At 41.7% G+C, this 22,999-nt stretch overlaps 27 non-coding genes across 27 annotated transcripts; 13 read left to right on the top strand and 14 right to left on the bottom strand.

Moving 5' to 3' along the window:
* Positions 1 to 313: 313 nt before the first annotated feature.
* On the bottom strand, positions 314 to 386 carry TRNAT-CGU (transfer RNA threonine (anticodon CGU)). Its single transcript has one exon. It is a non-coding gene; the product is annotated as a tRNA-Thr (tRNA).
* A 657-nt stretch (positions 387 to 1,043) lies between these two features.
* On the top strand, positions 1,044 to 1,115 carry TRNAE-CUC (transfer RNA glutamic acid (anticodon CUC)). Its single transcript has one exon. It is a non-coding gene; the product is annotated as a tRNA-Glu (tRNA).
* Positions 1,116 to 2,011: 896 nt separating this feature from the next.
* TRNAT-CGU (transfer RNA threonine (anticodon CGU)) lies at positions 2,012 to 2,084 on the bottom strand. Its single transcript has one exon. It is a non-coding gene; the product is annotated as a tRNA-Thr (tRNA).
* Positions 2,085 to 2,742: 658 nt separating this feature from the next.
* TRNAE-CUC (transfer RNA glutamic acid (anticodon CUC)) lies at positions 2,743 to 2,814 on the top strand. Its single transcript has one exon. It is a non-coding gene; the product is annotated as a tRNA-Glu (tRNA).
* Positions 2,815 to 3,707: 893 nt separating this feature from the next.
* TRNAT-CGU (transfer RNA threonine (anticodon CGU)) lies at positions 3,708 to 3,780 on the bottom strand. Its single transcript has one exon. It is a non-coding gene; the product is annotated as a tRNA-Thr (tRNA).
* A 659-nt stretch (positions 3,781 to 4,439) lies between these two features.
* TRNAE-CUC (transfer RNA glutamic acid (anticodon CUC)) lies at positions 4,440 to 4,511 on the top strand. The gene has a single exon. It is a non-coding gene; the product is annotated as a tRNA-Glu (tRNA).
* An 895-nt stretch (positions 4,512 to 5,406) lies between these two features.
* On the bottom strand, positions 5,407 to 5,479 carry TRNAT-CGU (transfer RNA threonine (anticodon CGU)). Its single transcript has one exon. It is a non-coding gene; the product is annotated as a tRNA-Thr (tRNA).
* A 658-nt stretch (positions 5,480 to 6,137) lies between these two features.
* TRNAE-CUC (transfer RNA glutamic acid (anticodon CUC)) lies at positions 6,138 to 6,209 on the top strand. Its single transcript has one exon. It is a non-coding gene; the product is annotated as a tRNA-Glu (tRNA).
* An 894-nt stretch (positions 6,210 to 7,103) lies between these two features.
* On the bottom strand, positions 7,104 to 7,176 carry TRNAT-CGU (transfer RNA threonine (anticodon CGU)). Its single transcript has one exon. It is a non-coding gene; the product is annotated as a tRNA-Thr (tRNA).
* A 658-nt stretch (positions 7,177 to 7,834) lies between these two features.
* TRNAE-CUC (transfer RNA glutamic acid (anticodon CUC)) lies at positions 7,835 to 7,906 on the top strand. The gene has a single exon. It is a non-coding gene; the product is annotated as a tRNA-Glu (tRNA).
* Positions 7,907 to 8,800: 894 nt separating this feature from the next.
* TRNAT-CGU (transfer RNA threonine (anticodon CGU)) lies at positions 8,801 to 8,873 on the bottom strand. Its single transcript has one exon. It is a non-coding gene; the product is annotated as a tRNA-Thr (tRNA).
* Positions 8,874 to 9,531: 658 nt separating this feature from the next.
* TRNAE-CUC (transfer RNA glutamic acid (anticodon CUC)) lies at positions 9,532 to 9,603 on the top strand. The gene has a single exon. It is a non-coding gene; the product is annotated as a tRNA-Glu (tRNA).
* An 894-nt stretch (positions 9,604 to 10,497) lies between these two features.
* On the bottom strand, positions 10,498 to 10,570 carry TRNAT-CGU (transfer RNA threonine (anticodon CGU)). Its single transcript has one exon. It is a non-coding gene; the product is annotated as a tRNA-Thr (tRNA).
* A 658-nt stretch (positions 10,571 to 11,228) lies between these two features.
* On the top strand, positions 11,229 to 11,300 carry TRNAE-CUC (transfer RNA glutamic acid (anticodon CUC)). Its single transcript has one exon. It is a non-coding gene; the product is annotated as a tRNA-Glu (tRNA).
* Positions 11,301 to 12,194: 894 nt separating this feature from the next.
* TRNAT-CGU (transfer RNA threonine (anticodon CGU)) lies at positions 12,195 to 12,267 on the bottom strand. Its single transcript has one exon. It is a non-coding gene; the product is annotated as a tRNA-Thr (tRNA).
* A 658-nt stretch (positions 12,268 to 12,925) lies between these two features.
* TRNAE-CUC (transfer RNA glutamic acid (anticodon CUC)) lies at positions 12,926 to 12,997 on the top strand. The gene has a single exon. It is a non-coding gene; the product is annotated as a tRNA-Glu (tRNA).
* An 895-nt stretch (positions 12,998 to 13,892) lies between these two features.
* On the bottom strand, positions 13,893 to 13,965 carry TRNAT-CGU (transfer RNA threonine (anticodon CGU)). The gene has a single exon. It is a non-coding gene; the product is annotated as a tRNA-Thr (tRNA).
* Positions 13,966 to 14,623: 658 nt separating this feature from the next.
* On the top strand, positions 14,624 to 14,695 carry TRNAE-CUC (transfer RNA glutamic acid (anticodon CUC)). The gene has a single exon. It is a non-coding gene; the product is annotated as a tRNA-Glu (tRNA).
* Positions 14,696 to 15,590: 895 nt separating this feature from the next.
* Positions 15,591 to 15,663, bottom strand: TRNAT-CGU (transfer RNA threonine (anticodon CGU)). The gene has a single exon. It is a non-coding gene; the product is annotated as a tRNA-Thr (tRNA).
* Positions 15,664 to 16,321: 658 nt separating this feature from the next.
* TRNAE-CUC (transfer RNA glutamic acid (anticodon CUC)) lies at positions 16,322 to 16,393 on the top strand. The gene has a single exon. It is a non-coding gene; the product is annotated as a tRNA-Glu (tRNA).
* An 894-nt stretch (positions 16,394 to 17,287) lies between these two features.
* Positions 17,288 to 17,360, bottom strand: TRNAT-CGU (transfer RNA threonine (anticodon CGU)). The gene has a single exon. It is a non-coding gene; the product is annotated as a tRNA-Thr (tRNA).
* A 658-nt stretch (positions 17,361 to 18,018) lies between these two features.
* On the top strand, positions 18,019 to 18,090 carry TRNAE-CUC (transfer RNA glutamic acid (anticodon CUC)). The gene has a single exon. It is a non-coding gene; the product is annotated as a tRNA-Glu (tRNA).
* Positions 18,091 to 18,985: 895 nt separating this feature from the next.
* TRNAT-CGU (transfer RNA threonine (anticodon CGU)) lies at positions 18,986 to 19,058 on the bottom strand. The gene has a single exon. It is a non-coding gene; the product is annotated as a tRNA-Thr (tRNA).
* A 658-nt stretch (positions 19,059 to 19,716) lies between these two features.
* On the top strand, positions 19,717 to 19,788 carry TRNAE-CUC (transfer RNA glutamic acid (anticodon CUC)). Its single transcript has one exon. It is a non-coding gene; the product is annotated as a tRNA-Glu (tRNA).
* Positions 19,789 to 20,683: 895 nt separating this feature from the next.
* On the bottom strand, positions 20,684 to 20,756 carry TRNAT-CGU (transfer RNA threonine (anticodon CGU)). The gene has a single exon. It is a non-coding gene; the product is annotated as a tRNA-Thr (tRNA).
* A 658-nt stretch (positions 20,757 to 21,414) lies between these two features.
* TRNAE-CUC (transfer RNA glutamic acid (anticodon CUC)) lies at positions 21,415 to 21,486 on the top strand. The gene has a single exon. It is a non-coding gene; the product is annotated as a tRNA-Glu (tRNA).
* Positions 21,487 to 22,381: 895 nt separating this feature from the next.
* Positions 22,382 to 22,454, bottom strand: TRNAT-CGU (transfer RNA threonine (anticodon CGU)). The gene has a single exon. It is a non-coding gene; the product is annotated as a tRNA-Thr (tRNA).
* Between the last annotated feature and the right edge of the window lie 545 nt (positions 22,455 to 22,999).

Consider the following 22,999-nt stretch of genomic DNA (forward strand, 5'->3'; position numbering starts at 1 on the left):
GTGTCCACATTCCAAAGCCGACACGTGCCTTGCAGACAGAATCAGTTTAGGTTGGAACTGCACTTTGCTGCCAAAAATGCAGACCACCAGATTTTTTGGATATTTATTTGCACAAAAGCTTATTTGATGTCATATCTCAAACCATTCATATCTCTCACTTTTAATTCCTGGGTGTTAAGGGACTCAACAAGCCTTTATCCCTGTCTGTCATTGGAGCTCCCCTTCCATCAATTGGTGATGTTTTGTTACTGAATGGAAAAGAGCTGTGACTCTCAAGATAGTGGCAAAATCAGTTACGGAAACAAGGTACCAGTGCCCCATGTGAGAATCGAACTCACGACCTTCAGATTACGAGACTGACGCGCTACCTGCTGCGCTAACGAGGCAAGATGCATGTAATAATCTGCGGAAGTTGCTTGTGCAAAGCAGTACACCTCTTTTTTTCATATTGTAAGTGAGCTGGCAGTACATCTTCTCCCGTATGGTCTAGCGCTTAGGATTCCTGGTTTTCACCCAGGTGGCCTGGGTTCGACTCCCGGTATGGAAACGCATCCTTTTCTACACCGTTGCCAACATTCAAAGACTGACGTGTGTTTTTAAAACAAACGTATTTCAGGTAGGATTTGTTTTTTTCAGGCAAAAATGCTGAACGCCCGCGTTTTGGCACTTCATTCTGACCCTTCACGCAAGATTCAATTTGGATTCGTAGCTCAACTCATTCTCAACCACCCCTTTTTACACCAAAGTGTCAAGAGACTCAACAACTCATGGGTCCTGTAAGTTATTTGGATTCCCATTTCCTTTCTAATGGAAAACGTTGTAGAATTGAATGGAAAAGTTCTAAGTTGGTGACAAAATCTCTCGAGAAAAGGAGGGAACAGTGCCCCGTGTGAGGCTCAAACTCACAACCTTCAGATTACGAGACTGACGCACTACCTACTGCGCTAACGAAGCAAGTTGCACCTGCAGATCTGCAGAAGTTTATTGTGCATAGCAGAAAACTTATTTTTTTCATAATGTCACTGAGACGTTAGCGCATCTTTTCCCATATGGTCTAGCGGTTAGGATTCCTGGTTCTCACCCAGGTGGCCCGGGTTCGACTCCCGGTATGGGAATGCACCTTTATCTTAGCTACTGCCACCATTCAAAGACTGACGCGTGTTTTTCAATCAAAAATGTTTCTGGTAGATTTTCACTTTTGCAACAAAAATACTTAACATTGGCGATGCATTATGACTTTTGCAAAAGATTTCCTTTTGTTTCATAGCTTAAGCCTTTTTCAACTACACAGTTTTACACAAAAGTGTCAAGGGACTCAACAAGCCATGTGTCCTGTCAGTCATTAGGGCTCCCATGTTCTTTCTAATCGGAAACAGTTTAGAACTGAATTGGAAAGTTCAGAGTTAGTGACAAAATCTCTTGAGAAAAGGAGGATGGCACTTGTGAGCAAAAAACTCATGATCTTCAAATTATTCAACTGACGTGCCAAAAACCTTGACCATGTAGCGTGTTTTAGCTCTTGTAATGTTTATGTTTTGTATTCAAAGCAAAACACTCTTTTTTTTTTTTTTTTTTTTTTTACACCTGTCTTGCTGTTTACTGTACTGCTTACACCATGTGGAGAAAGACTTAGTTAGTATTCCTGGTTGACTGGTTCAATTCCTGCTATGGGAGAGACTTTTTTTTGGGACTAGTGTCCACATTCCAAAGCCGACACGTGCCTTGCAGACAGAATCAGTTTAGGTTGGAACTGCACTTTGCTGCCAAAAATGCAGACCACCAGATTTTTTGGATATTTATTTGCACAAAAGCTTATTTGATGTCATATCTCAAACCATTCATATCTCTCACTTTTAATTCCTGGGTGTTAAGGGACTCAACAAGCCTTTATCCCTGTCTGTCATTGGAGCTCCCCTTCCATCAATTGGTGATGTTTTGTTACTGAATGGAAAAGAGCTGTGACTCTCTAGCCAAGATAGTGGCAAAATCAGTTACGGAAACAAGGTACCAGTGCCCCATGTGAGAATCGAACTCACGACCTTCAGATTACGAGACTGACGCGCTACCTGCTGCGCTAACGAGGCAAGATGCATGTAATAATCTGCGGAAGTTGCTTGTGCAAAGCAGTACACCTCTTTTTTTTCATATTGTAAGTGAGCTGGCAGTACATCTTCTCCCGTATGGTCTAGCGCTTAGGATTCCTGGTTTTCACCCAGGTGGCCTGGGTTCGACTCCCGGTATGGAAACGCATCCTTTTCTACACCGTTGCCAACATTCAAAGACTGACGTGTGTTTTTAAAACAAACGTATTTCAGGTAGGATTTGTTTTTTTCAGGCAAAAATGCTGAACGCCCGCGTTTTGGCACTTCATTCTGACCCTTCACGCAAGATTCAATTTGGATTCGTAGCTCAACTCATTCTCAACCACCCCTTTTTACACCAAAGTGTCAAGAGACTCAACAACTCATGGGTCCTGTAAGTTATTTGGATTCCCATTTCCTTTCTAATGGAAAACGTTGTAGAATTGAATGGAAAAGTTCTAAGTTGGTGACAAAATCTCTCGAGAAAAGGAGGGAACAGTGCCCCGTGTGAGGCTCAAACTCACAACCTTCAGATTACGAGACTGACGCACTACCTACTGCGCTAACGAAGCAAGTTGCACCTGCAGATCTGCAGAAGTTTATTGTGCATAGCAGAAAACTTATTTTTTTCATAATGTCACTGAGACGTTAGCGCATCTTTTCCCATATGGTCTAGCGGTTAGGATTCCTGGTTCTCACCCAGGTGGCCCGGGTTCGACTCCCGGTATGGGAATGCACCTTTATCTTAGCTACTGCCACCATTCAAAGACTGACGCGTGTTTTTCAATCAAAATGTTTCTGGTAGATTTTCACTTTGCAACAAAAATACTTAACATTGGCGATGCATTATGACTTTTGCAAAAGATTTCCTTTTGTTTCATAGCTTAAGCCTTTTTCAACTACACAGTTTTACACAAAAGTGTCAAGGGACTCAACAAGCCATGTGTCCTGTCAGTCATTAGGGCTCCCATGTTCTTTCTAATCGGAAACAGTTTAGAACTGAATTGGAAAGTTCAGAGTTAGTGACAAAATCTCTTGAGAAAAGGAGGATGGCACTTGTGAGCAAAAAACTCATGATCTTCAAATTATTCAACTGACGTGCCAAAAACCTTGACCATGTAGCGTGTTTTAGCTCTTGTAATGTTTATGTTTTGTATTCAAAGCAAAACACTCTTTTTTTTTTTTTTTTTTTTTTACACCTGTCTTGCTGTTTACTGTACTGCTTACACCATGTGGAGAAAGACTTAGTTAGTATTCCTGGTTGACTGGTTCAATTCCTGCTATGGGAGAGACTTTTTTTTGGGACTAGTGTCCACATTCCAAAGCCGACACGTGCCTTGCAGACAGAATCAGTTTAGGTTGGAACTGCACTTTGCTGCCAAAAATGCAGACCACCAGATTTTTTGGATATTTATTTGCACAAAAGCTTATTTGATGTCATATCTCAAACCATTCATATCTCTCACTTTTAATTCCTGGGTGTTAAGGGACTCAACAAGCCTTTATCCCTGTCTGTCATTGGAGCTCCCCTTCCATCAATTGGTGATGTTTTGTTACTGAATGGAAAAGAGCTGTGACTCTCTAGCCAAGATAGTGGCAAAATCAGTTACGGAAACAAGGTACCAGTGCCCCATGTGAGAATCGAACTCACGACCTTCAGATTACGAGACTGACGCGCTACCTGCTGCGCTAACGAGGCAAGATGCATGTAATAATCTGCGGAAGTTGCTTGTGCAAAGCAGTACACCTCTTTTTTTTCATATTGTAAGTGAGCTGGCAGTACATCTTCTCCCGTATGGTCTAGCGCTTAGGATTCCTGGTTTTCACCCAGGTGGCCTGGGTTCGACTCCCGGTATGGAAACGCATCCTTTTTCTACACCGTTGCCAACATTCAAAGACTGACGTGTGTTTTTAAAACAAACGTATTTCAGGTAGGATTTGTTTTTTTCAGGCAAAAATGCTGAACGCCCGCGTTTTGGCACTTCATTCTGACCCTTCACGCAAGATTCAATTTGGATTCGTAGCTCAACTCATTCTCAACCACCCCTTTTTACACCAAAGTGTCAAGAGACTCAACAACTCATGGGTCCTGTAAGTTATTTGGATTCCCATTTCCTTTCTAATGGAAAACGTTGTAGAATTGAATGGAAAAGTTCTAAGTTGGTGACAAAATCTCTCGAGAAAAGGAGGGAACAGTGCCCCGTGTGAGGCTCAAACTCACAACCTTCAGATTACGAGACTGACGCACTACCTACTGCGCTAACGAAGCAAGTTGCACCTGCAGATCTGCAGAAGTTTATTGTGCATAGCAGAAAACTTATTTTTTTCATAATGTCACTGAGACGTTAGCGCATCTTTTCCCATATGGTCTAGCGGTTAGGATTCCTGGTTCTCACCCAGGTGGCCCGGGTTCGACTCCCGGTATGGGAATGCACCTTTATCTTAGCTACTGCCACCATTCAAAGACTGACGCGTGTTTTTCAATCAAAAATGTTTCTGGTAGATTTTCACTTTGCAACAAAAATACTTAACATTGGCGATGCATTATGACTTTTGCAAAAGATTTCCTTTTGTTTCATAGCTTAAGCCTTTTTCAACTACACAGTTTTACACAAAAGTGTCAAGGGACTCAACAAGCCATGTGTCCTGTCAGTCATTAGGGCTCCCATGTTCTTTCTAATCGGAAACAGTTTAGAACTGAATTGGAAAGTTCAGAGTTAGTGACAAAATCTCTTGAGAAAAGGAGGATGGCACTTGTGAGCAAAAAACTCATGATCTTCAAATTATTCAACTGACGTGCCAAAAACCTTGACCATGTAGCGTGTTTTAGCTCTTGTAATGTTTATGTTTTGTATTCAAAGCAAAACACTCTTTTTTTTTTTTTTTTTTTTTTTACACCTGTCTTGCTGTTTACTGTACTGCTTACACCATGTGGAGAAAGACTTAGTTAGTATTCCTGGTTGACTGGTTCAATTCCTGCTATGGGAGAGACTTTTTTTTGGGACTAGTGTCCACATTCCAAAGCCGACACGTGCCTTGCAGACAGAATCAGTTTAGGTTGGAACTGCACTTTGCTGCCAAAAATGCAGACCACCAGATTTTTTGGATATTTATTTGCACAAAAGCTTATTTGATGTCATATCTCAAACCATTCATATCTCTCACTTTTAATTCCTGGGTGTTAAGGGACTCAACAAGCCTTTATCCCTGTCTGTCATTGGAGCTCCCCTTCCATCAATTGGTGATGTTTTGTTACTGAATGGAAAAGAGCTGTGACTCTCTAGCCAAGATAGTGGCAAAATCAGTTACGGAAACAAGGTACCAGTGCCCCATGTGAGAATCGAACTCACGACCTTCAGATTACGAGACTGACGCGCTACCTGCTGCGCTAACGAGGCAAGATGCATGTAATAATCTGCGGAAGTTGCTTGTGCAAAGCAGTACACCTCTTTTTTTTCATATTGTAAGTGAGCTGGCAGTACATCTTCTCCCGTATGGTCTAGCGCTTAGGATTCCTGGTTTTCACCCAGGTGGCCTGGGTTCGACTCCCGGTATGGAAACGCATCCTTTTCTACACCGTTGCCAACATTCAAAGACTGACGTGTGTTTTTAAAACAAACGTATTTCAGGTAGGATTTGTTTTTTTCAGGCAAAAATGCTGAACGCCCGCGTTTTGGCACTTCATTCTGACCCTTCACGCAAGATTCAATTTGGATTCGTAGCTCAACTCATTCTCAACCACCCCTTTTTACACCAAAGTGTCAAGAGACTCAACAACTCATGGGTCCTGTAAGTTATTTGGATTCCCATTTCCTTTCTAATGGAAAACGTTGTAGAATTGAATGGAAAAGTTCTAAGTTGGTGACAAAATCTCTCGAGAAAAGGAGGGAACAGTGCCCCGTGTGAGGCTCAAACTCACAACCTTCAGATTACGAGACTGACGCACTACCTACTGCGCTAACGAAGCAAGTTGCACCTGCAGATCTGCAGAAGTTTATTGTGCATAGCAGAAAACTTATTTTTTTCATAATGTCACTGAGACGTTAGCGCATCTTTTCCCATATGGTCTAGCGGTTAGGATTCCTGGTTCTCACCCAGGTGGCCCGGGTTCGACTCCCGGTATGGGAATGCACCTTTATCTTAGCTACTGCCACCATTCAAAGACTGACGCGTGTTTTTCAATCAAAAATGTTTCTGGTAGATTTTCACTTTGCAACAAAAATACTTAACATTGGCGATGCATTATGACTTTTGCAAAAGATTTCCTTTTGTTTCATAGCTTAAGCCTTTTTCAACTACACAGTTTTACACAAAAGTGTCAAGGGACTCAACAAGCCATGTGTCCTGTCAGTCATTAGGGCTCCCATGTTCTTTCTAATCGGAAACAGTTTAGAACTGAATTGGAAAGTTCAGAGTTAGTGACAAAATCTCTTGAGAAAAGGAGGATGGCACTTGTGAGCAAAAAACTCATGATCTTCAAATTATTCAACTGACGTGCCAAAAACCTTGACCATGTAGCGTGTTTTAGCTCTTGTAATGTTTATGTTTTGTATTCAAAGCAAAACACTCTTTTTTTTTTTTTTTTTTTTTTACACCTGTCTTGCTGTTTACTGTACTGCTTACACCATGTGGAGAAAGACTTAGTTAGTATTCCTGGTTGACTGGTTCAATTCCTGCTATGGGAGAGACTTTTTTTTGGGACTAGTGTCCACATTCCAAAGCCGACACGTGCCTTGCAGACAGAATCAGTTTAGGTTGGAACTGCACTTTGCTGCCAAAAATGCAGACCACCAGATTTTTTGGATATTTATTTGCACAAAAGCTTATTTGATGTCATATCTCAAACCATTCATATCTCTCACTTTTAATTCCTGGGTGTTAAGGGACTCAACAAGCCTTTATCCCTGTCTGTCATTGGAGCTCCCCTTCCATCAATTGGTGATGTTTTGTTACTGAATGGAAAAGAGCTGTGACTCTCTAGCCAAGATAGTGGCAAAATCAGTTACGGAAACAAGGTACCAGTGCCCCATGTGAGAATCGAACTCACGACCTTCAGATTACGAGACTGACGCGCTACCTGCTGCGCTAACGAGGCAAGATGCATGTAATAATCTGCGGAAGTTGCTTGTGCAAAGCAGTACACCTCTTTTTTTTCATATTGTAAGTGAGCTGGCAGTACATCTTCTCCCGTATGGTCTAGCGCTTAGGATTCCTGGTTTTCACCCAGGTGGCCTGGGTTCGACTCCCGGTATGGAAACGCATCCTTTTCTACACCGTTGCCAACATTCAAAGACTGACGTGTGTTTTTAAAACAAACGTATTTCAGGTAGGATTTGTTTTTTTCAGGCAAAAATGCTGAACGCCCGCGTTTTGGCACTTCATTCTGACCCTTCACGCAAGATTCAATTTGGATTCGTAGCTCAACTCATTCTCAACCACCCCTTTTTACACCAAAGTGTCAAGAGACTCAACAACTCATGGGTCCTGTAAGTTATTTGGATTCCCATTTCCTTTCTAATGGAAAACGTTGTAGAATTGAATGGAAAAGTTCTAAGTTGGTGACAAAATCTCTCGAGAAAAGGAGGGAACAGTGCCCCGTGTGAGGCTCAAACTCACAACCTTCAGATTACGAGACTGACGCACTACCTACTGCGCTAACGAAGCAAGTTGCACCTGCAGATCTGCAGAAGTTTATTGTGCATAGCAGAAAACTTATTTTTTTCATAATGTCACTGAGACGTTAGCGCATCTTTTCCCATATGGTCTAGCGGTTAGGATTCCTGGTTCTCACCCAGGTGGCCCGGGTTCGACTCCCGGTATGGGAATGCACCTTTATCTTAGCTACTGCCACCATTCAAAGACTGACGCGTGTTTTTCAATCAAAAATGTTTCTGGTAGATTTTCACTTTGCAACAAAAATACTTAACATTGGCGATGCATTATGACTTTTGCAAAAGATTTCCTTTTGTTTCATAGCTTAAGCCTTTTTCAACTACACAGTTTTACACAAAAGTGTCAAGGGACTCAACAAGCCATGTGTCCTGTCAGTCATTAGGGCTCCCATGTTCTTTCTAATCGGAAACAGTTTAGAACTGAATTGGAAAGTTCAGAGTTAGTGACAAAATCTCTTGAGAAAAGGAGGATGGCACTTGTGAGCAAAAAACTCATGATCTTCAAATTATTCAACTGACGTGCCAAAAACCTTGACCATGTAGCGTGTTTTAGCTCTTGTAATGTTTATGTTTTGTATTCAAAGCAAAACACTCTTTTTTTTTTTTTTTTTTTTTTACACCTGTCTTGCTGTTTACTGTACTGCTTACACCATGTGGAGAAAGACTTAGTTAGTATTCCTGGTTGACTGGTTCAATTCCTGCTATGGGAGAGACTTTTTTTTGGGACTAGTGTCCACATTCCAAAGCCGACACGTGCCTTGCAGACAGAATCAGTTTAGGTTGGAACTGCACTTTGCTGCCAAAAATGCAGACCACCAGATTTTTTGGATATTTATTTGCACAAAAGCTTATTTGATGTCATATCTCAAACCATTCATATCTCTCACTTTTAATTCCTGGGTGTTAAGGGACTCAACAAGCCTTTATCCCTGTCTGTCATTGGAGCTCCCCTTCCATCAATTGGTGATGTTTTGTTACTGAATGGAAAAGAGCTGTGACTCTCTAGCCAAGATAGTGGCAAAATCAGTTACGGAAACAAGGTACCAGTGCCCCATGTGAGAATCGAACTCACGACCTTCAGATTACGAGACTGACGCGCTACCTGCTGCGCTAACGAGGCAAGATGCATGTAATAATCTGCGGAAGTTGCTTGTGCAAAGCAGTACACCTCTTTTTTTTCATATTGTAAGTGAGCTGGCAGTACATCTTCTCCCGTATGGTCTAGCGCTTAGGATTCCTGGTTTTCACCCAGGTGGCCTGGGTTCGACTCCCGGTATGGAAACGCATCCTTTTCTACACCGTTGCCAACATTCAAAGACTGACGTGTGTTTTTAAAACAAACGTATTTCAGGTAGGATTTGTTTTTTTCAGGCAAAAATGCTGAACGCCCGCGTTTTGGCACTTCATTCTGACCCTTCACGCAAGATTCAATTTGGATTCGTAGCTCAACTCATTCTCAACCACCCCTTTTTACACCAAAGTGTCAAGAGACTCAACAACTCATGGGTCCTGTAAGTTATTTGGATTCCCATTTCCTTTCTAATGGAAAACGTTGTAGAATTGAATGGAAAAGTTCTAAGTTGGTGACAAAATCTCTCGAGAAAAGGAGGGAACAGTGCCCCGTGTGAGGCTCAAACTCACAACCTTCAGATTACGAGACTGACGCACTACCTACTGCGCTAACGAAGCAAGTTGCACCTGCAGATCTGCAGAAGTTTATTGTGCATAGCAGAAAACTTATTTTTTTCATAATGTCACTGAGACGTTAGCGCATCTTTTCCCATATGGTCTAGCGGTTAGGATTCCTGGTTCTCACCCAGGTGGCCCGGGTTCGACTCCCGGTATGGGAATGCACCTTTATCTTAGCTACTGCCACCATTCAAAGACTGACGCGTGTTTTTCAATCAAAAATGTTTCTGGTAGATTTTCACTTTGCAACAAAAATACTTAACATTGGCGATGCATTATGACTTTTGCAAAAGATTTCCTTTTGTTTCATAGCTTAAGCCTTTTTCAACTACACAGTTTTACACAAAAGTGTCAAGGGACTCAACAAGCCATGTGTCCTGTCAGTCATTAGGGCTCCCATGTTCTTTCTAATCGGAAACAGTTTAGAACTGAATTGGAAAGTTCAGAGTTAGTGACAAAATCTCTTGAGAAAAGGAGGATGGCACTTGTGAGCAAAAAACTCATGATCTTCAAATTATTCAACTGACGTGCCAAAAACCTTGACCATGTAGCGTGTTTTAGCTCTTGTAATGTTTATGTTTTGTATTCAAAGCAAAACACTCTTTTTTTTTTTTTTTTTTTTTTACACCTGTCTTGCTGTTTACTGTACTGCTTACACCATGTGGAGAAAGACTTAGTTAGTATTCCTGGTTGACTGGTTCAATTCCTGCTATGGGAGAGACTTTTTTTTGGGACTAGTGTCCACATTCCAAAGCCGACACGTGCCTTGCAGACAGAATCAGTTTAGGTTGGAACTGCACTTTGCTGCCAAAAATGCAGACCACCAGATTTTTTGGATATTTATTTGCACAAAAGCTTATTTGATGTCATATCTCAAACCATTCATATCTCTCACTTTTAATTCCTGGGTGTTAAGGGACTCAACAAGCCTTTATCCCTGTCTGTCATTGGAGCTCCCCTTCCATCAATTGGTGATGTTTTGTTACTGAATGGAAAAGAGCTGTGACTCTCTAGCCAAGATAGTGGCAAAATCAGTTACGGAAACAAGGTACCAGTGCCCCATGTGAGAATCGAACTCACGACCTTCAGATTACGAGACTGACGCGCTACCTGCTGCGCTAACGAGGCAAGATGCATGTAATAATCTGCGGAAGTTGCTTGTGCAAAGCAGTACACCTCTTTTTTTTCATATTGTAAGTGAGCTGGCAGTACATCTTCTCCCGTATGGTCTAGCGCTTAGGATTCCTGGTTTTCACCCAGGTGGCCTGGGTTCGACTCCCGGTATGGAAACGCATCCTTTTCTACACCGTTGCCAACATTCAAAGACTGACGTGTGTTTTTAAAACAAACGTATTTCAGGTAGGATTTGTTTTTTTCAGGCAAAAATGCTGAACGCCCGCGTTTTGGCACTTCATTCTGACCCTTCACGCAAGATTCAATTTGGATTCGTAGCTCAACTCATTCTCAACCACCCCTTTTTACACCAAAGTGTCAAGAGACTCAACAACTCATGGGTCCTGTAAGTTATTTGGATTCCCATTTCCTTTCTAATGGAAAACGTTGTAGAATTGAATGGAAAAGTTCTAAGTTGGTGACAAAATCTCTCGAGAAAAGGAGGGAACAGTGCCCCGTGTGAGGCTCAAACTCACAACCTTCAGATTACGAGACTGACGCACTACCTACTGCGCTAACGAAGCAAGTTGCACCTGCAGATCTGCAGAAGTTTATTGTGCATAGCAGAAAACTTATTTTTTTCATAATGTCACTGAGACGTTAGCGCATCTTTTCCCATATGGTCTAGCGGTTAGGATTCCTGGTTCTCACCCAGGTGGCCCGGGTTCGACTCCCGGTATGGGAATGCACCTTTATCTTAGCTACTGCCACCATTCAAAGACTGACGCGTGTTTTTCAATCAAAAATGTTTCTGGTAGATTTTCACTTTGCAACAAAAATACTTAACATTGGCGATGCATTATGACTTTTGCAAAAGATTTCCTTTTGTTTCATAGCTTAAGCCTTTTTCAACTACACAGTTTTACACAAAAGTGTCAAGGGACTCAACAAGCCATGTGTCCTGTCAGTCATTAGGGCTCCCATGTTCTTTCTAATCGGAAACAGTTTAGAACTGAATTGGAAAGTTCAGAGTTAGTGACAAAATCTCTTGAGAAAAGGAGGATGGCACTTGTGAGCAAAAAACTCATGATCTTCAAATTATTCAACTGACGTGCCAAAAACCTTGACCATGTAGCGTGTTTTAGCTCTTGTAATGTTTATGTTTTGTATTCAAAGCAAAACACTCTTTTTTTTTTTTTTTTTTTTTTACACCTGTCTTGCTGTTTACTGTACTGCTTACACCATGTGGAGAAAGACTTAGTTAGTATTCCTGGTTGACTGGTTCAATTCCTGCTATGGGAGAGACTTTTTTTTGGGACTAGTGTCCACATTCCAAAGCCGACACGTGCCTTGCAGACAGAATCAGTTTAGGTTGGAACTGCACTTTGCTGCCAAAAATGCAGACCACCAGATTTTTTGGATATTTATTTGCACAAAAGCTTATTTGATGTCATATCTCAAACCATTCATATCTCTCACTTTTAATTCCTGGGTGTTAAGGGACTCAACAAGCCTTTATCCCTGTCTGTCATTGGAGCTCCCCTTCCATCAATTGGTGATGTTTTGTTACTGAATGGAAAAGAGCTGTGACTCTCTAGCCAAGATAGTGGCAAAATCAGTTACGGAAACAAGGTACCAGTGCCCCATGTGAGAATCGAACTCACGACCTTCAGATTACGAGACTGACGCGCTACCTGCTGCGCTAACGAGGCAAGATGCATGTAATAATCTGCGGAAGTTGCTTGTGCAAAGCAGTACACCTCTTTTTTTTCATATTGTAAGTGAGCTGGCAGTACATCTTCTCCCGTATGGTCTAGCGCTTAGGATTCCTGGTTTTCACCCAGGTGGCCTGGGTTCGACTCCCGGTATGGAAACGCATCCTTTTCTACACCGTTGCCAACATTCAAAGACTGACGTGTGTTTTTAAAACAAACGTATTTCAGGTAGGATTTGTTTTTTTCAGGCAAAAATGCTGAACGCCCGCGTTTTGGCACTTCATTCTGACCCTTCACGCAAGATTCAATTTGGATTCGTAGCTCAACTCATTCTCAACCACCCCTTTTTACACCAAAGTGTCAAGAGACTCAACAACTCATGGGTCCTGTAAGTTATTTGGATTCCCATTTCCTTTCTAATGGAAAACGTTGTAGAATTGAATGGAAAAGTTCTAAGTTGGTGACAAAATCTCTCGAGAAAAGGAGGGAACAGTGCCCCGTGTGAGGCTCAAACTCACAACCTTCAGATTACGAGACTGACGCACTACCTACTGCGCTAACGAAGCAAGTTGCACCTGCAGATCTGCAGAAGTTTATTGTGCATAGCAGAAAACTTATTTTTTTCATAATGTCACTGAGACGTTAGCGCATCTTTTCCCATATGGTCTAGCGGTTAGGATTCCTGGTTCTCACCCAGGTGGCCCGGGTTCGACTCCCGGTATGGGAATGCACCTTTATCTTAGCTACTGCCACCATTCAAAGACTGACGCGTGTTTTTCAATCAAAAATGTTTCTGGTAGATTTTCACTTTGCAACAAAAATACTTAACATTGGCGATGCATTATGACTTTTGCAAAAGATTTCCTTTTGTTTCATAGCTTAAGCCTTTTTCAACTACACAGTTTTACACAAAAGTGTCAAGGGACTCAACAAGCCATGTGTCCTGTCAGTCATTAGGGCTCCCATGTTCTTTCTAATCGGAAACAGTTTAGAACTGAATTGGAAAGTTCAGAGTTAGTGACAAAATCTCTTGAGAAAAGGAGGATGGCACTTGTGAGCAAAAAACTCATGATCTTCAAATTATTCAACTGACGTGCCAAAAACCTTGACCATGTAGCGTGTTTTAGCTCTTGTAATGTTTATGTTTTGTATTCAAAGCAAAACACTCTTTTTTTTTTTTTTTTTTTTTTTACACCTGTCTTGCTGTTTACTGTACTGCTTACACCATGTGGAGAAAGACTTAGTTAGTATTCCTGGTTGACTGGTTCAATTCCTGCTATGGGAGAGACTTTTTTTTGGGACTAGTGTCCACATTCCAAAGCCGACACGTGCCTTGCAGACAGAATCAGTTTAGGTTGGAACTGCACTTTGCTGCCAAAAATGCAGACCACCAGATTTTTTGGATATTTATTTGCACAAAAGCTTATTTGATGTCATATCTCAAACCATTCATATCTCTCACTTTTAATTCCTGGGTGTTAAGGGACTCAACAAGCCTTTATCCCTGTCTGTCATTGGAGCTCCCCTTCCATCAATTGGTGATGTTTTGTTACTGAATGGAAAAGAGCTGTGACTCTCTAGCCAAGATAGTGGCAAAATCAGTTACGGAAACAAGGTACCAGTGCCCCATGTGAGAATCGAACTCACGACCTTCAGATTACGAGACTGACGCGCTACCTGCTGCGCTAACGAGGCAAGATGCATGTAATAATCTGCGGAAGTTGCTTGTGCAAAGCAGTACACCTCTTTTTTTTCATATTGTAAGTGAGCTGGCAGTACATCTTCTCCCGTATGGTCTAGCGCTTAGGATTCCTGGTTTTCACCCAGGTGGCCTGGGTTCGACTCCCGGTATGGAAACGCATCCTTTTCTACACCGTTGCCAACATTCAAAGACTGACGTGTGTTTTTAAAACAAACGTATTTCAGGTAGGATTTGTTTTTTTCAGGCAAAAATGCTGAACGCCCGCGTTTTGGCACTTCATTCTGACCCTTCACGCAAGATTCAATTTGGATTCGTAGCTCAACTCATTCTCAACCACCCCTTTTTACACCAAAGTGTCAAGAGACTCAACAACTCATGGGTCCTGTAAGTTATTTGGATTCCCATTTCCTTTCTAATGGAAAACGTTGTAGAATTGAATGGAAAAGTTCTAAGTTGGTGACAAAATCTCTCGAGAAAAGGAGGGAACAGTGCCCCGTGTGAGGCTCAAACTCACAACCTTCAGATTACGAGACTGACGCACTACCTACTGCGCTAACGAAGCAAGTTGCACCTGCAGATCTGCAGAAGTTTATTGTGCATAGCAGAAAACTTATTTTTTTCATAATGTCACTGAGACGTTAGCGCATCTTTTCCCATATGGTCTAGCGGTTAGGATTCCTGGTTCTCACCCAGGTGGCCCGGGTTCGACTCCCGGTATGGGAATGCACCTTTATCTTAGCTACTGCCACCATTCAAAGACTGACGCGTGTTTTTCAATCAAAAATGTTTCTGGTAGATTTTCACTTTGCAACAAAAATACTTAACATTGGCGATGCATTATGACTTTTGCAAAAGATTTCCTTTTGTTTCATAGCTTAAGCCTTTTTCAACTACACAGTTTTACACAAAAGTGTCAAGGGACTCAACAAGCCATGTGTCCTGTCAGTCATTAGGGCTCCCATGTTCTTTCTAATCGGAAACAGTTTAGAACTGAATTGGAAAGTTCAGAGTTAGTGACAAAATCTCTTGAGAAAAGGAGGATGGCACTTGTGAGCAAAAAACTCATGATCTTCAAATTATTCAACTGACGTGCCAAAAACCTTGACCATGTAGCGTGTTTTAGCTCTTGTAATGTTTATGTTTTGTATTCAAAGCAAAACACTCTTTTTTTTTTTTTTTTTTTTTTTACACCTGTCTTGCTGTTTACTGTACTGCTTACACCATGTGGAGAAAGACTTAGTTAGTATTCCTGGTTGACTGGTTCAATTCCTGCTATGGGAGAGACTTTTTTTTGGGACTAGTGTCCACATTCCAAAGCCGACACGTGCCTTGCAGACAGAATCAGTTTAGGTTGGAACTGCACTTTGCTGCCAAAAATGCAGACCACCAGATTTTTTGGATATTTATTTGCACAAAAGCTTATTTGATGTCATATCTCAAACCATTCATATCTCTCACTTTTAATTCCTGGGTGTTAAGGGACTCAACAAGCCTTTATCCCTGTCTGTCATTGGAGCTCCCCTTCCATCAATTGGTGATGTTTTGTTACTGAATGGAAAAGAGCTGTGACTCTCTAGCCAAGATAGTGGCAAAATCAGTTACGGAAACAAGGTACCAGTGCCCCATGTGAGAATCGAACTCACGACCTTCAGATTACGAGACTGACGCGCTACCTGCTGCGCTAACGAGGCAAGATGCATGTAATAATCTGCGGAAGTTGCTTGTGCAAAGCAGTACACCTCTTTTTTTTCATATTGTAAGTGAGCTGGCAGTACATCTTCTCCCGTATGGTCTAGCGCTTAGGATTCCTGGTTTTCACCCAGGTGGCCTGGGTTCGACTCCCGGTATGGAAACGCATCCTTTTCTACACCGTTGCCAACATTCAAAGACTGACGTGTGTTTTTAAAACAAACGTATTTCAGGTAGGATTTGTTTTTTTCAGGCAAAAATGCTGAACGCCCGCGTTTTGGCACTTCATTCTGACCCTTCACGCAAGATTCAATTTGGATTCGTAGCTCAACTCATTCTCAACCACCCCTTTTTACACCAAAGTGTCAAGAGACTCAACAACTCATGGGTCCTGTAAGTTATTTGGATTCCCATTTCCTTTCTAATGGAAAACGTTGTAGAATTGAATGGAAAAGTTCTAAGTTGGTGACAAAATCTCTCGAGAAAAGGAGGGAACAGTGCCCCGTGTGAGGCTCAAACTCACAACCTTCAGATTACGAGACTGACGCACTACCTACTGCGCTAACGAAGCAAGTTGCACCTGCAGATCTGCAGAAGTTTATTGTGCATAGCAGAAAACTTATTTTTTTCATAATGTCACTGAGACGTTAGCGCATCTTTTCCCATATGGTCTAGCGGTTAGGATTCCTGGTTCTCACCCAGGTGGCCCGGGTTCGACTCCCGGTATGGGAATGCACCTTTATCTTAGCTACTGCCACCATTCAAAGACTGACGCGTGTTTTTCAATCAAAAATGTTTCTGGTAGATTTTCACTTTGCAACAAAAATACTTAACATTGGCGATGCATTATGACTTTTGCAAAAGATTTCCTTTTGTTTCATAGCTTAAGCCTTTTTCAACTACACAGTTTTACACAAAAGTGTCAAGGGACTCAACAAGCCATGTGTCCTGTCAGTCATTAGGGCTCCCATGTTCTTTCTAATCGGAAACAGTTTAGAACTGAATTGGAAAGTTCAGAGTTAGTGACAAAATCTCTTGAGAAAAGGAGGATGGCACTTGTGAGCAAAAAACTCATGATCTTCAAATTATTCAACTGACGTGCCAAAAACCTTGACCATGTAGCGTGTTTTAGCTCTTGTAATGTTTATGTTTTGTATTCAAAGCAAAACACTCTTTTTTTTTTTTTTTTTTTTTTACACCTGTCTTGCTGTTTACTGTACTGCTTACACCATGTGGAGAAAGACTTAGTTAGTATTCCTGGTTGACTGGTTCAATTCCTGCTATGGGAGAGACTTTTTTTTGGGACTAGTGTCCACATTCCAAAGCCGACACGTGCCTTGCAGACAGAATCAGTTTAGGTTGGAACTGCACTTTGCTGCCAAAAATGCAGACCACCAGATTTTTTGGATATTTATTTGCACAAAAGCTTATTTGATGTCATATCTCAAACCATTCATATCTCTCACTTTTAATTCCTGGGTGTTAAGGGACTCAACAAGCCTTTATCCCTGTCTGTCATTGGAGCTCCCCTTCCATCAATTGGTGATGTTTTGTTACTGAATGGAAAAGAGCTGTGACTCTCTAGCCAAGATAGTGGCAAAATCAGTTACGGAAACAAGGTACCAGTGCCCCATGTGAGAATCGAACTCACGACCTTCAGATTACGAGACTGACGCGCTACCTGCTGCGCTAACGAGGCAAGATGCATGTAATAATCTGCGGAAGTTGCTTGTGCAAAGCAGTACACCTCTTTTTTTTCATATTGTAAGTGAGCTGGCAGTACATCTTCTCCCGTATGGTCTAGCGCTTAGGATTCCTGGTTTTCACCCAGGTGGCCTGGGTTCGACTCCCGGTATGGAAACGCATCCTTTTCTACACCGTTGCCAACATTCAAAGACTGACGTGTGTTTTTAAAACAAACGTATTTCAGGTAGGATTTGTTTTTTTCAGGCAAAAATGCTGAACGCCCGCGTTTTGGCACTTCATTCTGACCCTTCACGCAAGATTCAATTTGGATTCGTAGCTCAACTCATTCTCAACCACCCCTTTTTACACCAAAGTGTCAAGAGACTCAACAACTCATGGGTCCTGTAAGTTATTTGGATTCCCATTTCCTTTCTAATGGAAAACGTTGTAGAATTGAATGGAAAAGTTCTAAGTTGGTGACAAAATCTCTCGAGAAAAGGAGGGAACAGTGCCCCGTGTGAGGCTCAAACTCACAACCTTCAGATTACGAGACTGACGCACTACCTACTGCGCTAACGAAGCAAGTTGCACCTGCAGATCTGCAGAAGTTTATTGTGCATAGCAGAAAACTTATTTTTTTCATAATGTCACTGAGACGTTAGCGCATCTTTTCCCATATGGTCTAGCGGTTAGGATTCCTGGTTCTCACCCAGGTGGCCCGGGTTCGACTCCCGGTATGGGAATGCACCTTTATCTTAGCTACTGCCACCATTCAAAGACTGACGCGTGTTTTTCAATCAAAAATGTTTCTGGTAGATTTTCACTTTGCAACAAAAATACTTAACATTGGCGATGCATTATGACTTTTGCAAAAGATTTCCTTTTGTTTCATAGCTTAAGCCTTTTTCAACTACACAGTTTTACACAAAAGTGTCAAGGGACTCAACAAGCCATGTGTCCTGTCAGTCATTAGGGCTCCCATGTTCTTTCTAATCGGAAACAGTTTAGAACTGAATTGGAAAGTTCAGAGTTAGTGACAAAATCTCTTGAGAAAAGGAGGATGGCACTTGTGAGCAAAAAACTCATGATCTTCAAATTATTCAACTGACGTGCCAAAAACCTTGACCATGTAGCGTGTTTTAGCTCTTGTAATGTTTATGTTTTGTATTCAAAGCAAAACACTCTTTTTTTTTTTTTTTTTTTTTTTACACCTGTCTTGCTGTTTACTGTACTGCTTACACCATGTGGAGAAAGACTTAGTTAGTATTCCTGGTTGACTGGTTCAATTCCTGCTATGGGAGAGACTTTTTTTTGGGACTAGTGTCCACATTCCAAAGCCGACACGTGCCTTGCAGACAGAATCAGTTTAGGTTGGAACTGCACTTTGCTGCCAAAAATGCAGACCACCAGATTTTTTGGATATTTATTTGCACAAAAGCTTATTTGATGTCATATCTCAAACCATTCATATCTCTCACTTTTAATTCCTGGGTGTTAAGGGACTCAACAAGCCTTTATCCCTGTCTGTCATTGGAGCTCCCCTTCCATCAATTGGTGATGTTTTGTTACTGAATGGAAAAGAGCTGTGACTCTCTAGCCAAGATAGTGGCAAAATCAGTTACGGAAACAAGGTACCAGTGCCCCATGTGAGAATCGAACTCACGACCTTCAGATTACGAGACTGACGCGCTACCTGCTGCGCTAACGAGGCAAGATGCATGTAATAATCTGCGGAAGTTGCTTGTGCAAAGCAGTACACCTCTTTTTTTTCATATTGTAAGTGAGCTGGCAGTACATCTTCTCCCGTATGGTCTAGCGCTTAGGATTCCTGGTTTTCACCCAGGTGGCCTGGGTTCGACTCCCGGTATGGAAACGCATCCTTTTCTACACCGTTGCCAACATTCAAAGACTGACGTGTGTTTTTAAAACAAACGTATTTCAGGTAGGATTTGTTTTTTTCAGGCAAAAATGCTGAACGCCCGCGTTTTGGCACTTCATTCTGACCCTTCACGCAAGATTCAATTTGGATTCGTAGCTCAACTCATTCTCAACCACCCCTTTTTACACCAAAGTGTCAAGAGACTCAACAACTCATGGGTCCTGTAAGTTATTTGGATTCCCATTTCCTTTCTAATGGAAAACGTTGTAGAATTGAATGGAAAAGTTCTAAGTTGGTGACAAAATCTCTCGAGAAAAGGAGGGAACAGTGCCCCGTGTGAGGCTCAAACTCACAACCTTCAGATTACGAGACTGACGCACTACCTACTGCGCTAACGAAGCAAGTTGCACCTGCAGATCTGCAGAAGTTTATTGTGCATAGCAGAAAACTTATTTTTTTCATAATGTCACTGAGACGTTAGCGCATCTTTTCCCATATGGTCTAGCGGTTAGGATTCCTGGTTCTCACCCAGGTGGCCCGGGTTCGACTCCCGGTATGGGAATGCACCTTTATCTTAGCTACTGCCACCATTCAAAGACTGACGCGTGTTTTTCAATCAAAAATGTTTCTGGTAGATTTTCACTTTGCAACAAAAATACTTAACATTGGCGATGCATTATGACTTTTGCAAAAGATTTCCTTTTGTTTCATAGCTTAAGCCTTTTTCAACTACACAGTTTTACACAAAAGTGTCAAGGGACTCAACAAGCCATGTGTCCTGTCAGTCATTAGGGCTCCCATGTTCTTTCTAATCGGAAACAGTTTAGAACTGAATTGGAAAGTTCAGAGTTAGTGACAAAATCTCTTGAGAAAAGGAGGATGGCACTTGTGAGCAAAAAACTCATGATCTTCAAATTATTCAACTGACGTGCCAAAAACCTTGACCATGTAGCGTGTTTTAGCTCTTGTAATGTTTATGTTTTGTATTCAAAGCAAAACACTCTTTTTTTTTTTTTTTTTTTTTTTACACCTGTCTTGCTGTTTACTGTACTGCTTACACCATGTGGAGAAAGACTTAGTTAGTATTCCTGGTTGACTGGTTCAATTCCTGCTATGGGAGAGACTTTTTTTTGGGACTAGTGTCCACATTCCAAAGCCGACACGTGCCTTGCAGACAGAATCAGTTTAGGTTGGAACTGCACTTTGCTGCCAAAAATGCAGACCACCAGATTTTTTGGATATTTATTTGCACAAAAGCTTATTTGATGTCATATCTCAAACCATTCATATCTCTCACTTTTAATTCCTGGGTGTTAAGGGACTCAACAAGCCTTTATCCCTGTCTGTCATTGGAGCTCCCCTTCCATCAATTGGTGATGTTTTGTTACTGAATGGAAAAGAGCTGTGACTCTCTAGCCAAGATAGTGGCAAAATCAGTTACGGAAACAAGGTACCAGTGCCCCATGTGAGAATCGAACTCACGACCTTCAGATTACGAGACTGACGCGCTACCTGCTGCGCTAACGAGGCAAGATGCATGTAATAATCTGCGGAAGTTGCTTGTGCAAAGCAGTACACCTCTTTTTTTTCATATTGTAAGTGAGCTGGCAGTACATCTTCTCCCGTATGGTCTAGCGCTTAGGATTCCTGGTTTTCACCCAGGTGGCCTGGGTTCGACTCCCGGTATGGAAACGCATCCTTTTCTACACCGTTGCCAACATTCAAAGACTGACGTGTGTTTTTAAAACAAACGTATTTCAGGTAGGATTTGTTTTTTTCAGGCAAAAATGCTGAACGCCCGCGTTTTGGCACTTCATTCTGACCCTTCACGCAAGATTCAATTTGGATTCGTAGCTCAACTCATTCTCAACCACCCCTTTTTACACCAAAGTGTCAAGAGACTCAACAACTCATGGGTCCTGTAAGTTATTTGGATTCCCATTTCCTTTCTAATGGAAAACGTTGTAGAATTGAATGGAAAAGTTCTAAGTTGGTGACAAAATCTCTCGAGAAAAGGAGGGAACAGTGCCCCGTGTGAGGCTCAAACTCACAACCTTCAGATTACGAGACTGACGCACTACCTACTGCGCTAACTAAGCAAGTTGCACCTGCAGATCTGCAGAAGTTTATTGTGCATAGCAGAAAACTTATTTTTTTCATAATGTCACTGAGACGTTAGCGCATCTTTTCCCATATGGTCTAGCGGTTAGGATTCCTGGTTCTCACCCAGGTGGCCCGGGTTCGACTCCCGGTATGGGAATGCACCTTTATCTTAGCTACTGCCACCATTCAAAGACTGACGCGTGTTTTTCAATCAAAAATGTTTCTGGTAGATTTTCACTTTGCAACAAAAATACTTAACATTGGCGATGCATTATGACTTTTGCAAAAGATTTCCTTTTGTTTCATAGCTTAAGCCTTTTTCAACTACACAGTTTTACACAAAAGTGTCAAGGGACTCAACAAGCCATGTGTCCTGTCAGTCATTAGGGCTCCCATGTTCTTTCTAATCGGAAACAGTTTAGAACTGAATTGGAAAGTTCAGAGTTAGTGACAAAATCTCTTGAGAAAAGGAGGATGGCACTTGTGAGCAAAAAACTCATGATCTTCAAATTATTCAACTGACGTGCCAAAAACCTTGACCATGTAGCGTGTTTTAGCTCTTGTAATGTTTATGTTTTGTATTCAAAGCAAAACACTCTTTTTTTTTTTTTTTTTTTTTTTACACCTGTCTTGCTGTTTACTGTACTGCTTACACCATGTGGAGAAAGACTTAGTTAGTATTCCTGGTTGACTGGTTCAATTCCTGCTATGGGAGAGACTTTTTTTTGGGACTAGTGTCCACATTCCAAAGCCGACACGTGCCTTGCAGACAGAATCAGTTTAGGTTGGAACTGCACTTTGCTGCCAAAAATGCAGACCACCAGATTTTTTGGATATTTATTTGCACAAAAGCTTATTTGATGTCATATCTCAAACCATTCATATCTCTCACTTTTAATTCCTGGGTGTTAAGGGACTCAACAAGCCTTTATCCCTGTCTGTCATTGGAGCTCCCCTTCCATCAATTGGTGATGTTTTGTTACTGAATGGAAAAGAGCTGTGACTCTCTAGCCAAGATAGTGGCAAAATCAGTTACGGAAACAAGGTACCAGTGCCCCATGTGAGAATCGAACTCACGACCTTCAGATTACGAGACTGACGCGCTACCTGCTGCGCTAACGAGGCAAGATGCATGTAATAATCTGCGGAAGTTGCTTGTGCAAAGCAGTACACCTCTTTTTTTTCATATTGTAAGTGAGCTGGCAGTACATCTTCTCCCGTATGGTCTAGCGCTTAGGATTCCTGGTTTTCACCCAGGTGGCCTGGGTTCGACTCCCGGTATGGAAACGCATCCTTTTCTACACCGTTGCCAACATTCAAAGACTGACGTGTGTTTTTAAAACAAACGTATTTCAGGTAGGATTTGTTTTTTTCAGGCAAAAATGCTGAACGCCCGCGTTTTGGCACTTCATTCTGACCCTTCACGCAAGATTCAATTTGGATTCGTAGCTCAACTCATTCTCAACCACCCCTTTTTACACCAAAGTGTCAAGAGACTCAACAACTCATGGGTCCTGTAAGTTATTTGGATTCCCATTTCCTTTCTAATGGAAAACGTTGTAGAATTGAATGGAAAAGTTCTAAGTTGGTGACAAAATCTCTCGAGAAAAGGAGGGAACAGTGCCCCGTGTGAGGCTCAAACTCACAACCTTCAGATTACGAGACTGACG

The sequence above is a fragment of the Phyllobates terribilis genome, unplaced genomic scaffold, assembly GCF_046119375.1.
Source record: "Phyllobates terribilis strain yellow unplaced genomic scaffold, ASM4611937v1 Scaffold_4315__1_contigs__length_62301, whole genome shotgun sequence".
Classification (NCBI taxonomy): domain Eukaryota; kingdom Metazoa; phylum Chordata; class Amphibia; order Anura; family Dendrobatidae; genus Phyllobates; species Phyllobates terribilis.